The sequence below is a fragment of the Perna viridis genome, chromosome 5 (assembly GCF_037379345.1).
Source record: "Perna viridis isolate PV_CMFRI_1.1 ecotype Kerala chromosome 5, ASM3737934v1, whole genome shotgun sequence".
NCBI classification, from domain to species: domain Eukaryota; kingdom Metazoa; phylum Mollusca; class Bivalvia; order Mytilida; family Mytilidae; genus Perna; species Perna viridis.
In genome coordinates this window covers 51,327,357-51,342,353 of record NC_142449.1, presented here as the reverse complement: position 1 = coordinate 51,342,353, position 14,997 = coordinate 51,327,357, and the positions used below count along the sequence as shown (strand labels likewise).

The 14,997-nt window shown below is 38.2% G+C and overlaps 20 non-coding genes across 20 annotated transcripts; all 20 read left to right on the top strand.

The window, feature by feature from the left end:
- The first annotated feature begins 232 nt into the window (after positions 1-232).
- LOC148618189 (5S ribosomal RNA) lies at positions 233-351 on the top strand. The gene has a single exon (XR_015922905.1). It is a non-coding gene; the product is annotated as a 5S ribosomal RNA (ribosomal RNA).
- A 652-nt stretch (positions 352-1,003) lies between these two features.
- LOC148618188 (5S ribosomal RNA) lies at positions 1,004-1,122 on the top strand. Its single transcript, XR_015922903.1, has one exon. It is a non-coding gene; the product is annotated as a 5S ribosomal RNA (ribosomal RNA).
- A 652-nt stretch (positions 1,123-1,774) lies between these two features.
- Positions 1,775-1,893, top strand: LOC148618187 (5S ribosomal RNA). The gene has a single exon (XR_015922902.1). It is a non-coding gene; the product is annotated as a 5S ribosomal RNA (ribosomal RNA).
- Positions 1,894-2,545: 652 nt separating this feature from the next.
- LOC148618186 (5S ribosomal RNA) lies at positions 2,546-2,664 on the top strand. The gene has a single exon (XR_015922901.1). It is a non-coding gene; the product is annotated as a 5S ribosomal RNA (ribosomal RNA).
- Positions 2,665-3,315: 651 nt separating this feature from the next.
- On the top strand, positions 3,316-3,434 carry LOC148618185 (5S ribosomal RNA). Its single transcript, XR_015922900.1, has one exon. It is a non-coding gene; the product is annotated as a 5S ribosomal RNA (ribosomal RNA).
- A 652-nt stretch (positions 3,435-4,086) lies between these two features.
- On the top strand, positions 4,087-4,205 carry LOC148618184 (5S ribosomal RNA). Its single transcript, XR_015922899.1, has one exon. It is a non-coding gene; the product is annotated as a 5S ribosomal RNA (ribosomal RNA).
- A 651-nt stretch (positions 4,206-4,856) lies between these two features.
- Positions 4,857-4,975, top strand: LOC148618183 (5S ribosomal RNA). The gene has a single exon (XR_015922898.1). It is a non-coding gene; the product is annotated as a 5S ribosomal RNA (ribosomal RNA).
- Positions 4,976-5,626: 651 nt separating this feature from the next.
- Positions 5,627-5,745, top strand: LOC148618182 (5S ribosomal RNA). Its single transcript, XR_015922896.1, has one exon. It is a non-coding gene; the product is annotated as a 5S ribosomal RNA (ribosomal RNA).
- Positions 5,746-6,397: 652 nt separating this feature from the next.
- Positions 6,398-6,516, top strand: LOC148618181 (5S ribosomal RNA). The gene has a single exon (XR_015922895.1). It is a non-coding gene; the product is annotated as a 5S ribosomal RNA (ribosomal RNA).
- A 652-nt stretch (positions 6,517-7,168) lies between these two features.
- LOC148618180 (5S ribosomal RNA) lies at positions 7,169-7,287 on the top strand. The gene has a single exon (XR_015922894.1). It is a non-coding gene; the product is annotated as a 5S ribosomal RNA (ribosomal RNA).
- Positions 7,288-7,939: 652 nt separating this feature from the next.
- LOC148618179 (5S ribosomal RNA) lies at positions 7,940-8,058 on the top strand. Its single transcript, XR_015922893.1, has one exon. It is a non-coding gene; the product is annotated as a 5S ribosomal RNA (ribosomal RNA).
- A 652-nt stretch (positions 8,059-8,710) lies between these two features.
- On the top strand, positions 8,711-8,829 carry LOC148618178 (5S ribosomal RNA). Its single transcript, XR_015922892.1, has one exon. It is a non-coding gene; the product is annotated as a 5S ribosomal RNA (ribosomal RNA).
- Positions 8,830-9,481: 652 nt separating this feature from the next.
- Positions 9,482-9,600, top strand: LOC148618177 (5S ribosomal RNA). The gene has a single exon (XR_015922890.1). It is a non-coding gene; the product is annotated as a 5S ribosomal RNA (ribosomal RNA).
- A 652-nt stretch (positions 9,601-10,252) lies between these two features.
- Positions 10,253-10,371, top strand: LOC148618176 (5S ribosomal RNA). The gene has a single exon (XR_015922889.1). It is a non-coding gene; the product is annotated as a 5S ribosomal RNA (ribosomal RNA).
- Positions 10,372-11,023: 652 nt separating this feature from the next.
- LOC148618175 (5S ribosomal RNA) lies at positions 11,024-11,142 on the top strand. Its single transcript, XR_015922888.1, has one exon. It is a non-coding gene; the product is annotated as a 5S ribosomal RNA (ribosomal RNA).
- A 652-nt stretch (positions 11,143-11,794) lies between these two features.
- LOC148618174 (5S ribosomal RNA) lies at positions 11,795-11,913 on the top strand. Its single transcript, XR_015922887.1, has one exon. It is a non-coding gene; the product is annotated as a 5S ribosomal RNA (ribosomal RNA).
- Positions 11,914-12,565: 652 nt separating this feature from the next.
- LOC148618173 (5S ribosomal RNA) lies at positions 12,566-12,684 on the top strand. Its single transcript, XR_015922886.1, has one exon. It is a non-coding gene; the product is annotated as a 5S ribosomal RNA (ribosomal RNA).
- Positions 12,685-13,336: 652 nt separating this feature from the next.
- LOC148618172 (5S ribosomal RNA) lies at positions 13,337-13,455 on the top strand. Its single transcript, XR_015922884.1, has one exon. It is a non-coding gene; the product is annotated as a 5S ribosomal RNA (ribosomal RNA).
- A 652-nt stretch (positions 13,456-14,107) lies between these two features.
- On the top strand, positions 14,108-14,226 carry LOC148618171 (5S ribosomal RNA). Its single transcript, XR_015922883.1, has one exon. It is a non-coding gene; the product is annotated as a 5S ribosomal RNA (ribosomal RNA).
- A 652-nt stretch (positions 14,227-14,878) lies between these two features.
- Positions 14,879-14,997, top strand: LOC148618170 (5S ribosomal RNA). The gene has a single exon (XR_015922882.1). It is a non-coding gene; the product is annotated as a 5S ribosomal RNA (ribosomal RNA).

The window sequence follows — 14,997 nt, the reverse complement described above, 5'->3', positions numbered from 1 at the left end:
TGTGGATCTGTGGTGAGTTTGATATTTAAATTGAATGTTAGTCTCTGAAATTTATTTAATAATATTTTTTCTTTTGTATCAATTTTATTTTAGAAGTAATTGTATTTTCTTTATGTCACTTTATTTAGAGAGCGGGGCGAATTCTTCAGCCAAGCCTACATAAAATGTTTTGTTTTTCTATATGTCTTAAGGAACTAGAATCTTTATATAGCAAATTTTCACATCATTTAGTGTCTACGACCATATCACGCTGAAAGCACCGGTTCTCGTCCGATCACCGAAGTTAAGCAGCGTCGAGTCCGGTTAGTACTTGGATGGGTGACCGCCTGGGAATACCGGATGCCGTAGACATTTCTTTTTATTTCTGGCCATTTTTTAAAAAAATCACAAAAATGACACAGAAAATGGAATACGAGTTTTCGTTCGTTTTATTAGAACGTGCATTTTTATGTATAGTCATAATTGAAAAGCAGGAAAAGGCGTTAAAAGTATAACATAGCGGGGGCGTATATTGGACTACAAGGCTCCCATATTGTCATTGTGACTTTGACGTCGCATGGCGACAGTCAGACGAAAGGGAGGCAGGGTTTGAAGCCGCCGGTGAGTAAAATTTGTCCTGTCATTTTGCAAAGTTTGAAGCAATTACATTTTCCATTTTACAATTCATTTTAAAATTAGCGCGTGCACGGACTTTTCGTGCTACAACTGAGACAAATTGACACGATTGAGCGCTGTCAAAAAAAAGGAGGGGGCAGGGCTGGGGCGTCTGCTTGTGGATCTGTGGTGAGTTTGATATTTAAATTGAATGTTAGTCTCTGAAATTTATTTAATAATATTTTTTCTTTTGTATCAATTTTATTTTAGAAGTAATTGTATTTTCTTTATGTCACTTTATTTAGAGAGCGGGGCGAATTCTTCAGCCAAGCCTACATAAAATGTTTTGTTTTTCTATATGTCTTAAGGAACTAGAATCTTTATATAGCAAATTTTCACATCATTTAGTGTCTACGACCATATCACGCTGAAAGCACCGGTTCTCGTCCGATCACCGAAGTTAAGCAGCGTCGAGTCCGGTTAGTACTTGGATGGGTGACCGCCTGGGAATACCGGATGCCGTAGACATTTCTTTTTATTTCTGGCCATTTTTTAAAAAAATCACAAAAATGACACAGAAAATGGAATACGAGTTTTCGTTCGTTTTATTAGAACGTGCATTTTTATGTATAGTCATAATTGAAAAGCAGGAAAAGGCGTTAAAAGTATAACATAGCGGGGGCGTATATTGGACTACAAGGCTCCCATATTGTCATTGTGACTTTGACGTCGCATGGCGACAGTCAGACGAAAGGGAGGCAGGGTTTGAAGCCGCCGGTGAGTAAAATTTGTCCTGTCATTTTGCAAAGTTTGAAGCAATTACATTTTCCATTTTACAATTCATTTTAAAATTAGCGCGTGCACGGACTTTTCGTGCTACAACTGAGACAAATTGACACGATTGAGCGCTGTCAAAAAAAAGGAGGGGGCAGGGCTGGGGCGTCTGCTTGTGGATCTGTGGTGAGTTTGATATTTAAATTGAATGTTAGTCTCTGAAATTTATTTAATAATATTTTTTCTTTTGTATCAATTTTATTTTAGAAGTAATTGTATTTTCTTTATGTCACTTTATTTAGAGAGCGGGGCGAATTCTTCAGCCAAGCCTACATAAAATGTTTTGTTTTTCTATATGTCTTAAGGAACTAGAATCTTTATATAGCAAATTTTCACATCATTTAGTGTCTACGACCATATCACGCTGAAAGCACCGGTTCTCGTCCGATCACCGAAGTTAAGCAGCGTCGAGTCCGGTTAGTACTTGGATGGGTGACCGCCTGGGAATACCGGATGCCGTAGACATTTCTTTTTATTTCTGGCCATTTTTTAAAAAAATCACAAAAATGACACAGAAAATGGAATACGAGTTTTCGTTCGTTTTATTAGAACGTGCATTTTTATGTATAGTCATAATTGAAAAGCAGGAAAAGGCGTTAAAAGTATAACATAGCGGGGGCGTATATTGGACTACAAGGCTCCCATATTGTCATTGTGACTTTGACGTCGCATGGCGACAGTCAGACGAAAGGGAGGCAGGGTTTGAAGCCGCCGGTGAGTAAAATTTGTCCTGTCATTTTGCAAAGTTTGAAGCAATTACATTTTCCATTTTACAATTCATTTTAAAATTAGCGCGTGCACGGACTTTTCGTGCTACAACTGAGACAAATTGACACGATTGAGCGCTGTCAAAAAAAAGGAGGGGGCAGGGCTGGGGCGTCTGCTTGTGGATCTGTGGTGAGTTTGATATTTAAATTGAATGTTAGTCTCTGAAATTTATTTAATAATATTTTTTCTTTTGTATCAATTTTATTTTAGAAGTAATTGTATTTTCTTTATGTCACTTTATTTAGAGAGCGGGGCGAATTCTTCAGCCAAGCCTACATAAAATGTTTTGTTTTTCTATATGTCTTAAGGAACTAGAATCTTTATATAGCAAATTTTCACATCATTTAGTGTCTACGACCATATCACGCTGAAAGCACCGGTTCTCGTCCGATCACCGAAGTTAAGCAGCGTCGAGTCCGGTTAGTACTTGGATGGGTGACCGCCTGGGAATACCGGATGCCGTAGACATTTCTTTTTATTTCTGGCCATTTTTTAAAAAAATCACAAAAATGACACAGAAAATGGAATACGAGTTTTCGTTCGTTTTATTAGAACGTGCATTTTTATGTATAGTCATAATTGAAAAGCAGGAAAAGGCGTTAAAAGTATAACATAGCGGGGGGTATATTGGACTACAAGGCTCCCATATTGTCATTGTGACTTTGACGTCGCATGGCGACAGTCAGACGAAAGGGAGGCAGGGTTTGAAGCCGCCGGTGAGTAAAATTTGTCCTGTCATTTTGCAAAGTTTGAAGCAATTACATTTTCCATTTTACAATTCATTTTAAAATTAGCGCGTGCACGGACTTTTCGTGCTACAACTGAGACAAATTGACACGATTGAGCGCTGTCAAAAAAAAGGAGGGGGCAGGGCTGGGGCGTCTGCTTGTGGATCTGTGGTGAGTTTGATATTTAAATTGAATGTTAGTCTCTGAAATTTATTTAATAATATTTTTTCTTTTGTATCAATTTTATTTTAGAAGTAATTGTATTTTCTTTATGTCACTTTATTTAGAGAGCGGGGCGAATTCTTCAGCCAAGCCTACATAAAATGTTTTGTTTTTCTATATGTCTTAAGGAACTAGAATCTTTATATAGCAAATTTTCACATCATTTAGTGTCTACGACCATATCACGCTGAAAGCACCGGTTCTCGTCCGATCACCGAAGTTAAGCAGCGTCGAGTCCGGTTAGTACTTGGATGGGTGACCGCCTGGGAATACCGGATGCCGTAGACATTTCTTTTTATTTCTGGCCATTTTTTAAAAAAATCACAAAAATGACACAGAAAATGGAATACGAGTTTTCGTTCGTTTTATTAGAACGTGCATTTTTATGTATAGTCATAATTGAAAAGCAGGAAAAGGCGTTAAAAGTATAACATAGCGGGGGCGTATATTGGACTACAAGGCTCCCATATTGTCATTGTGACTTTGACGTCGCATGGCGACAGTCAGACGAAAGGGAGGCAGGGTTTGAAGCCGCCGGTGAGTAAAATTTGTCCTGTCATTTTGCAAAGTTTGAAGCAATTACATTTTCCATTTTACAATTCATTTTAAAATTAGCGCGTGCACGGACTTTTCGTGCTACAACTGAGACAAATTGACACGATTGAGCGCTGTCAAAAAAAAGGAGGGGGCAGGGCTGGGGCGTCTGCTTGTGGATCTGTGGTGAGTTTGATATTTAAATTGAATGTTAGTCTCTGAAATTTATTTAATAATATTTTTTCTTTTGTATCAATTTTATTTTAGAAGTAATTGTATTTTCTTTATGTCACTTTATTTAGAGAGCGGGGCGAATTCTTCAGCCAAGCCTACATAAAATGTTTTGTTTTTCTATATGTCTTAAGGAACTAGAATCTTTATATAGCAAATTTTCACATCATTTAGTGTCTACGACCATATCACGCTGAAAGCACCGGTTCTCGTCCGATCACCGAAGTTAAGCAGCGTCGAGTCCGGTTAGTACTTGGATGGGTGACCGCCTGGGAATACCGGATGCCGTAGACATTTCTTTTTATTTCTGGCCATTTTTTAAAAAAATCACAAAAATGACACAGAAAATGGAATACGAGTTTTCGTTCGTTTTATTAGAACGTGCATTTTTATGTATAGTCATAATTGAAAAGCAGGAAAAGGCGTTAAAAGTATAACATAGCGGGGGGTATATTGGACTACAAGGCTCCCATATTGTCATTGTGACTTTGACGTCGCATGGCGACAGTCAGACGAAAGGGAGGCAGGGTTTGAAGCCGCCGGTGAGTAAAATTTGTCCTGTCATTTTGCAAAGTTTGAAGCAATTACATTTTCCATTTTACAATTCATTTTAAAATTAGCGCGTGCACGGACTTTTCGTGCTACAACTGAGACAAATTGACACGATTGAGCGCTGTCAAAAAAAAGGAGGGGGCAGGGCTGGGGCGTCTGCTTGTGGATCTGTGGTGAGTTTGATATTTAAATTGAATGTTAGTCTCTGAAATTTATTTAATAATATTTTTTCTTTTGTATCAATTTTATTTTAGAAGTAATTGTATTTTCTTTATGTCACTTTATTTAGAGAGCGGGGCGAATTCTTCAGCCAAGCCTACATAAAATGTTTTGTTTTTCTATATGTCTTAAGGAACTAGAATCTTTATATAGCAAATTTTCACATCATTTAGTGTCTACGACCATATCACGCTGAAAGCACCGGTTCTCGTCCGATCACCGAAGTTAAGCAGCGTCGAGTCCGGTTAGTACTTGGATGGGTGACCGCCTGGGAATACCGGATGCCGTAGACATTTCTTTTTATTTCTGGCCATTTTTTAAAAAAATCACAAAAATGACACAGAAAATGGAATACGAGTTTTCGTTCGTTTTATTAGAACGTGCATTTTTATGTATAGTCATAATTGAAAAGCAGGAAAAGGCGTTAAAAGTATAACATAGCGGGGGGTATATTGGACTACAAGGCTCCCATATTGTCATTGTGACTTTGACGTCGCATGGCGACAGTCAGACGAAAGGGAGGCAGGGTTTGAAGCCGCCGGTGAGTAAAATTTGTCCTGTCATTTTGCAAAGTTTGAAGCAATTACATTTTCCATTTTACAATTCATTTTAAAATTAGCGCGTGCACGGACTTTTCGTGCTACAACTGAGACAAATTGACACGATTGAGCGCTGTCAAAAAAAAGGAGGGGGCAGGGCTGGGGCGTCTGCTTGTGGATCTGTGGTGAGTTTGATATTTAAATTGAATGTTAGTCTCTGAAATTTATTTAATAATATTTTTTCTTTTGTATCAATTTTATTTTAGAAGTAATTGTATTTTCTTTATGTCACTTTATTTAGAGAGCGGGGCGAATTCTTCAGCCAAGCCTACATAAAATGTTTTGTTTTTCTATATGTCTTAAGGAACTAGAATCTTTATATAGCAAATTTTCACATCATTTAGTGTCTACGACCATATCACGCTGAAAGCACCGGTTCTCGTCCGATCACCGAAGTTAAGCAGCGTCGAGTCCGGTTAGTACTTGGATGGGTGACCGCCTGGGAATACCGGATGCCGTAGACATTTCTTTTTATTTCTGGCCATTTTTTAAAAAAATCACAAAAATGACACAGAAAATGGAATACGAGTTTTCGTTCGTTTTATTAGAACGTGCATTTTTATGTATAGTCATAATTGAAAAGCAGGAAAAGGCGTTAAAAGTATAACATAGCGGGGGCGTATATTGGACTACAAGGCTCCCATATTGTCATTGTGACTTTGACGTCGCATGGCGACAGTCAGACGAAAGGGAGGCAGGGTTTGAAGCCGCCGGTGAGTAAAATTTGTCCTGTCATTTTGCAAAGTTTGAAGCAATTACATTTTCCATTTTACAATTCATTTTAAAATTAGCGCGTGCACGGACTTTTCGTGCTACAACTGAGACAAATTGACACGATTGAGCGCTGTCAAAAAAAAGGAGGGGGCAGGGCTGGGGCGTCTGCTTGTGGATCTGTGGTGAGTTTGATATTTAAATTGAATGTTAGTCTCTGAAATTTATTTAATAATATTTTTTCTTTTGTATCAATTTTATTTTAGAAGTAATTGTATTTTCTTTATGTCACTTTATTTAGAGAGCGGGGCGAATTCTTCAGCCAAGCCTACATAAAATGTTTTGTTTTTCTATATGTCTTAAGGAACTAGAATCTTTATATAGCAAATTTTCACATCATTTAGTGTCTACGACCATATCACGCTGAAAGCACCGGTTCTCGTCCGATCACCGAAGTTAAGCAGCGTCGAGTCCGGTTAGTACTTGGATGGGTGACCGCCTGGGAATACCGGATGCCGTAGACATTTCTTTTTATTTCTGGCCATTTTTTAAAAAAATCACAAAAATGACACAGAAAATGGAATACGAGTTTTCGTTCGTTTTATTAGAACGTGCATTTTTATGTATAGTCATAATTGAAAAGCAGGAAAAGGCGTTAAAAGTATAACATAGCGGGGGCGTATATTGGACTACAAGGCTCCCATATTGTCATTGTGACTTTGACGTCGCATGGCGACAGTCAGACGAAAGGGAGGCAGGGTTTGAAGCCGCCGGTGAGTAAAATTTGTCCTGTCATTTTGCAAAGTTTGAAGCAATTACATTTTCCATTTTACAATTCATTTTAAAATTAGCGCGTGCACGGACTTTTCGTGCTACAACTGAGACAAATTGACACGATTGAGCGCTGTCAAAAAAAAGGAGGGGGCAGGGCTGGGGCGTCTGCTTGTGGATCTGTGGTGAGTTTGATATTTAAATTGAATGTTAGTCTCTGAAATTTATTTAATAATATTTTTTCTTTTGTATCAATTTTATTTTAGAAGTAATTGTATTTTCTTTATGTCACTTTATTTAGAGAGCGGGGCGAATTCTTCAGCCAAGCCTACATAAAATGTTTTGTTTTTCTATATGTCTTAAGGAACTAGAATCTTTATATAGCAAATTTTCACATCATTTAGTGTCTACGACCATATCACGCTGAAAGCACCGGTTCTCGTCCGATCACCGAAGTTAAGCAGCGTCGAGTCCGGTTAGTACTTGGATGGGTGACCGCCTGGGAATACCGGATGCCGTAGACATTTCTTTTTATTTCTGGCCATTTTTTAAAAAAATCACAAAAATGACACAGAAAATGGAATACGAGTTTTCGTTCGTTTTATTAGAACGTGCATTTTTATGTATAGTCATAATTGAAAAGCAGGAAAAGGCGTTAAAAGTATAACATAGCGGGGGCGTATATTGGACTACAAGGCTCCCATATTGTCATTGTGACTTTGACGTCGCATGGCGACAGTCAGACGAAAGGGAGGCAGGGTTTGAAGCCGCCGGTGAGTAAAATTTGTCCTGTCATTTTGCAAAGTTTGAAGCAATTACATTTTCCATTTTACAATTCATTTTAAAATTAGCGCGTGCACGGACTTTTCGTGCTACAACTGAGACAAATTGACACGATTGAGCGCTGTCAAAAAAAAGGAGGGGGCAGGGCTGGGGCGTCTGCTTGTGGATCTGTGGTGAGTTTGATATTTAAATTGAATGTTAGTCTCTGAAATTTATTTAATAATATTTTTTCTTTTGTATCAATTTTATTTTAGAAGTAATTGTATTTTCTTTATGTCACTTTATTTAGAGAGCGGGGCGAATTCTTCAGCCAAGCCTACATAAAATGTTTTGTTTTTCTATATGTCTTAAGGAACTAGAATCTTTATATAGCAAATTTTCACATCATTTAGTGTCTACGACCATATCACGCTGAAAGCACCGGTTCTCGTCCGATCACCGAAGTTAAGCAGCGTCGAGTCCGGTTAGTACTTGGATGGGTGACCGCCTGGGAATACCGGATGCCGTAGACATTTCTTTTTATTTCTGGCCATTTTTTAAAAAAATCACAAAAATGACACAGAAAATGGAATACGAGTTTTCGTTCGTTTTATTAGAACGTGCATTTTTATGTATAGTCATAATTGAAAAGCAGGAAAAGGCGTTAAAAGTATAACATAGCGGGGGCGTATATTGGACTACAAGGCTCCCATATTGTCATTGTGACTTTGACGTCGCATGGCGACAGTCAGACGAAAGGGAGGCAGGGTTTGAAGCCGCCGGTGAGTAAAATTTGTCCTGTCATTTTGCAAAGTTTGAAGCAATTACATTTTCCATTTTACAGTTCATTTTAAAATTAGCGCGTGCACGGACTTTTCGTGCTACAACTGAGACAAATTGACACGATTGAGCGCTGTCAAAAAAAAGGAGGGGGCAGGGCTGGGGCGTCTGCTTGTGGATCTGTGGTGAGTTTGATATTTAAATTGAATGTTAGTCTCTGAAATTTATTTAATAATATTTTTTCTTTTGTATCAATTTTATTTTAGAAGTAATTGTATTTTCTTTATGTCACTTTATTTAGAGAGCGGGGCGAATTCTTCAGCCAAGCCTACATAAAATGTTTTGTTTTTCTATATGTCTTAAGGAACTAGAATCTTTATATAGCAAATTTTCACATCATTTAGTGTCTACGACCATATCACGCTGAAAGCACCGGTTCTCGTCCGATCACCGAAGTTAAGCAGCGTCGAGTCCGGTTAGTACTTGGATGGGTGACCGCCTGGGAATACCGGATGCCGTAGACATTTCTTTTTATTTCTGGCCATTTTTTAAAAAAATCACAAAAATGACACAGAAAATGGAATACGAGTTTTCGTTCGTTTTATTAGAACGTGCATTTTTATGTATAGTCATAATTGAAAAGCAGGAAAAGGCGTTAAAAGTATAACATAGCGGGGGCGTATATTGGACTACAAGGCTCCCATATTGTCATTGTGACTTTGACGTCGCATGGCGACAGTCAGACGAAAGGGAGGCAGGGTTTGAAGCCGCCGGTGAGTAAAATTTGTCCTGTCATTTTGCAAAGTTTGAAGCAATTACATTTTCCATTTTACAATTCATTTTAAAATTAGCGCGTGCACGGACTTTTCGTGCTACAACTGAGACAAATTGACACGATTGAGCGCTGTCAAAAAAAAGGAGGGGGCAGGGCTGGGGCGTCTGCTTGTGGATCTGTGGTGAGTTTGATATTTAAATTGAATGTTAGTCTCTGAAATTTATTTAATAATATTTTTTCTTTTGTATCAATTTTATTTTAGAAGTAATTGTATTTTCTTTATGTCACTTTATTTAGAGAGCGGGGCGAATTCTTCAGCCAAGCCTACATAAAATGTTTTGTTTTTCTATATGTCTTAAGGAACTAGAATCTTTATATAGCAAATTTTCACATCATTTAGTGTCTACGACCATATCACGCTGAAAGCACCGGTTCTCGTCCGATCACCGAAGTTAAGCAGCGTCGAGTCCGGTTAGTACTTGGATGGGTGACCGCCTGGGAATACCGGATGCCGTAGACATTTCTTTTTATTTCTGGCCATTTTTTAAAAAAATCACAAAAATGACACAGAAAATGGAATACGAGTTTTCGTTCGTTTTATTAGAACGTGCATTTTTATGTATAGTCATAATTGAAAAGCAGGAAAAGGCGTTAAAAGTATAACATAGCGGGGGCGTATATTGGACTACAAGGCTCCCATATTGTCATTGTGACTTTGACGTCGCATGGCGACAGTCAGACGAAAGGGAGGCAGGGTTTGAAGCCGCCGGTGAGTAAAATTTGTCCTGTCATTTTGCAAAGTTTGAAGCAATTACATTTTCCATTTTACAATTCATTTTAAAATTAGCGCGTGCACGGACTTTTCGTGCTACAACTGAGACAAATTGACACGATTGAGCGCTGTCAAAAAAAAGGAGGGGGCAGGGCTGGGGCGTCTGCTTGTGGATCTGTGGTGAGTTTGATATTTAAATTGAATGTTAGTCTCTGAAATTTATTTAATAATATTTTTTCTTTTGTATCAATTTTATTTTAGAAGTAATTGTATTTTCTTTATGTCACTTTATTTAGAGAGCGGGGCGAATTCTTCAGCCAAGCCTACATAAAATGTTTTGTTTTTCTATATGTCTTAAGGAACTAGAATCTTTATATAGCAAATTTTCACATCATTTAGTGTCTACGACCATATCACGCTGAAAGCACCGGTTCTCGTCCGATCACCGAAGTTAAGCAGCGTCGAGTCCGGTTAGTACTTGGATGGGTGACCGCCTGGGAATACCGGATGCCGTAGACATTTCTTTTTATTTCTGGCCATTTTTTAAAAAAATCACAAAAATGACACAGAAAATGGAATACGAGTTTTCGTTCGTTTTATTAGAACGTGCATTTTTATGTATAGTCATAATTGAAAAGCAGGAAAAGGCGTTAAAAGTATAACATAGCGGGGGCGTATATTGGACTAGAAGGCTCCCATATTGTCATTGTGACTTTGACGTCGCATGGCGACAGTCAGACGAAAGGGAGGCAGGGTTTGAAGCCGCCGGTGAGTAAAATTTGTCCTGTCATTTTGCAAAGTTTGAAGCAATTACATTTTCCATTTTACAATTCATTTTAAAATTAGCGCGTGCACGGACTTTTCGTGCTACAACTGAGACAAATTGACACGATTGAGCGCTGTCAAAAAAAAGGAGGGGGCAGGGCTGGGGCGTCTGCTTGTGGATCTGTGGTGAGTTTGATATTTAAATTGAATGTTAGTCTCTGAAATTTATTTAATAATATTTTTTCTTTTGTATCAATTTTATTTTAGAAGTAATTGTATTTTCTTTATGTCACTTTATTTAGAGAGCGGGGCGAATTCTTCAGCCAAGCCTACATAAAATGTTTTGTTTTTCTATATGTCTTAAGGAACTAGAATCTTTATATAGCAAATTTTCACATCATTTAGTGTCTACGACCATATCACGCTGAAAGCACCGGTTCTCGTCCGATCACCGAAGTTAAGCAGCGTCGAGTCCGGTTAGTACTTGGATGGGTGACCGCCTGGGAATACCGGATGCCGTAGACATTTCTTTTTATTTCTGGCCATTTTTTAAAAAAATCACAAAAATGACACAGAAAATGGAATACGAGTTTTCGTTCGTTTTATTAGAACGTGCATTTTTATGTATAGTCATAATTGAAAAGCAGGAAAAGGCGTTAAAAGTATAACATAGCGGGGGCGTATATTGGACTACAAGGCTCCCATATTGTCATTGTGACTTTGACGTCGCATGGCGACAGTCAGACGAAAGGGAGGCAGGGTTTGAAGCCGCCGGTGAGTAAAATTTGTCCTGTCATTTTGCAAAGTTTGAAGCAATTACATTTTCCATTTTACAATTCATTTTAAAATTAGCGCGTGCACGGACTTTTCGTGCTACAACTGAGACAAATTGACACGATTGAGCGCTGTCAAAAAAAAGGAGGGGGCAGGGCTGGGGCGTCTGCTTGTGGATCTGTGGTGAGTTTGATATTTAAATTGAATGTTAGTCTCTGAAATTTATTTAATAATATTTTTTCTTTTGTATCAATTTTATTTTAGAAGTAATTGTATTTTCTTTATGTCACTTTATTTAGAGAGCGGGGCGAATTCTTCAGCCAAGCCTACATAAAATGTTTTGTTTTTCTATATGTCTTAAGGAACTAGAATCTTTATATAGCAAATTTTCACATCATTTAGTGTCTACGACCATATCACGCTGAAAGCACCGGTTCTCGTCCGATCACCGAAGTTAAGCAGCGTCGAGTCCGGTTAGTACTTGGATGGGTGACCGCCTGGGAATACCGGATGCCGTAGACATTTCTTTTTATTTCTGGCCATTTTTTAAAAAAATCACAAAAATGACACAGAAAATGGAATACGAGTTTTCGTTCGTTTTATTAGAACGTGCATTTTTATGTATAGTCATAATTGAAAAGCAGGAAAAGGCGTTAAAAGTATAACATAGCGGGGGCGTATATTGGACTAGAAGGCTCCCATATTGTCATTGTGACTTTGACGTCGCATGGCGACAGTCAGACGAAAGGGAGGCAGGGTTTGAAGCCGCCGGTGAGTAAAATTTGTCCTGTCATTTTGCAAAGTTTGAAGCAATTACATTTTCCATTTTACAATTCATTTTAAAATTAGCGCGTGCACGGACTTTTCGTGCTACAACTGAGACAAATTGACACGATTGAGCGCTGTCAAAAAAAAGGAGGGGGCAGGGCTGGGGCGTCTGCTTGTGGATCTGTGGTGAGTTTGATATTTAAATTGAATGTTAGTCTCTGAAATTTATTTAATAATATTTTTTCTTTTGTATCAATTTTATTTTAGAAGTAATTGTATTTTCTTTATGTCACTTTATTTAGAGAGCGGGGCGAATTCTTCAGCCAAGCCTACATAAAATGTTTTGTTTTTCTATATGTCTTAAGGAACTAGAATCTTTATATAGCAAATTTTCACATCATTTAGTGTCTACGACCATATCACGCTGAAAGCACCGGTTCTCGTCCGATCACCGAAGTTAAGCAGCGTCGAGTCCGGTTAGTACTTGGATGGGTGACCGCCTGGGAATACCGGATGCCGTAGACATTTCTTTTTATTTCTGGCCATTTTTTAAAAAAATCACAAAAATGACACAGAAAATGGAATACGAGTTTTCGTTCGTTTTATTAGAACGTGCATTTTTATGTATAGTCATAATTGAAAAGCAGGAAAAGGCGTTAAAAGTATAACATAGCGGGGGCGTATATTGGACTAGAAGGCTCCCATATTGTCATTGTGACTTTGACGTCGCATGGCGACAGTCAGACGAAAGGGAGGCAGGGTTTGAAGCCGCCGGTGAGTAAAATTTGTCCTGTCATTTTGCAAAGTTTGAAGCAATTACATTTTCCATTTTACAATTCATTTTAAAATTAGCGCGTGCACGGACTTTTCGTGCTACAACTGAGACAAATTGACACGATTGAGCGCTGTCAAAAAAAAGGAGGGGGCAGGGCTGGGGCGTCTGCTTGTGGATCTGTGGTGAGTTTGATATTTAAATTGAATGTTAGTCTCTGAAATTTATTTAATAATATTTTTTCTTTTGTATCAATTTTATTTTAGAAGTAATTGTATTTTCTTTATGTCACTTTATTTAGAGAGCGGGGCGAATTCTTCAGCCAAGCCTACATAAAATGTTTTGTTTTTCTATATGTCTTAAGGAACTAGAATCTTTATATAGCAAATTTTCACATCATTTAGTGTCTACGACCATATCACGCTGAAAGCACCGGTTCTCGTCCGATCACCGAAGTTAAGCAGCGTCGAGTCCGGTTAGTACTTGGATGGGTGACCGCCTGGGAATACCGGATGCCGTAGACATTTCTTTTTATTTCTGGCCATTTTTTAAAAAAATCACAAAAATGACACAGAAAATGGAATACGAGTTTTCGTTCGTTTTATTAGAACGTGCATTTTTATGTATAGTCATAATTGAAAAGCAGGAAAAGGCGTTAAAAGTATAACATAGCGGGGGCGTATATTGGACTACAAGGCTCCCATATTGTCATTGTGACTTTGACGTCGCATGGCGACAGTCAGACGAAAGGGAGGCAGGGTTTGAAGCCGCCGGTGAGTAAAATTTGTCCTGTCATTTTGCAAAGTTTGAAGCAATTACATTTTCCATTTTACAATTCATTTTAAAATTAGCGCGTGCACGGACTTTTCGTGCTACAACTGAGACAAATTGACACGATTGAGCGCTGTCAAAAAAAAGGAGGGGGCAGGGCTGGGGCGTCTGCTTGTGGATCTGTGGTGAGTTTGATATTTAAATTGAATGTTAGTCTCTGAAATTTATTTAATAATATTTTTTCTTTTGTATCAATTTTATTTTAGAAGTAATTGTATTTTCTTTATGTCACTTTATTTAGAGAGCGGGGCGAATTCTTCAGCCAAGCCTACATAAAATGTTTTGTTTTTCTATATGTCTTAAGGAACTAGAATCTTTATATAGCAAATTTTCACATCATTTAGTGTCTACGACCATATCACGCTGAAAGCACCGGTTCTCGTCCGATCACCGAAGTTAAGCAGCGTCGAGTCCGGTTAGTACTTGGATGGGTGACCGCCTGGGAATACCGGATGCCGTAGACATTTCTTTTTATTTCTGGCCATTTTTTAAAAAAATCACAAAAATGACACAGAAAATGGAATACGAGTTTTCGTTCGTTTTATTAGAACGTGCATTTTTATGTATAGTCATAATTGAAAAGCAGGAAAAGGCGTTAAAAGTATAACATAGCGGGGGCGTATATTGGACTAGAAGGCTCCCATATTGTCATTGTGACTTTGACGTCGCATGGCGACAGTCAGACGAAAGGGAGGCAGGGTTTGAAGCCGCCGGTGAGTAAAATTTGTCCTGTCATTTTGCAAAGTTTGAAGCAATTACATTTTCCATTTTACAATTCATTTTAAAATTAGCGCGTGCACGGACTTTTCGTGCTACAACTGAGACAAATTGACACGATTGAGCGCTGTCAAAAAAAAGGAGGGGGCAGGGCTGGGGCGTCTGCTTGTGGATCTGTGGTGAGTTTGATATTTAAATTGAATGTTAGTCTCTGAAATTTATTTAATAATATTTTTTCTTTTGTATCAATTTTATTTTAGAAGTAATTGTATTTTCTTTATGTCACTTTATTTAGAGAGCGGGGCGAATTCTTCAGCCAAGCCTACATAAAATGTTTTGTTTTTCTATATGTCTTAAGGAACTAGAATCTTTATATAGCAAATTTTCACATCATTTAGTGTCTACGACCATATCACGCTGAAAGCACCGGTTCTCGTCCGATCACCGAAGTTAAGCAGCGTCGAGTCCGGTTAGTACTTGGATGGGTGACCGCCTGGGAATACCGGATGCCGTAGACA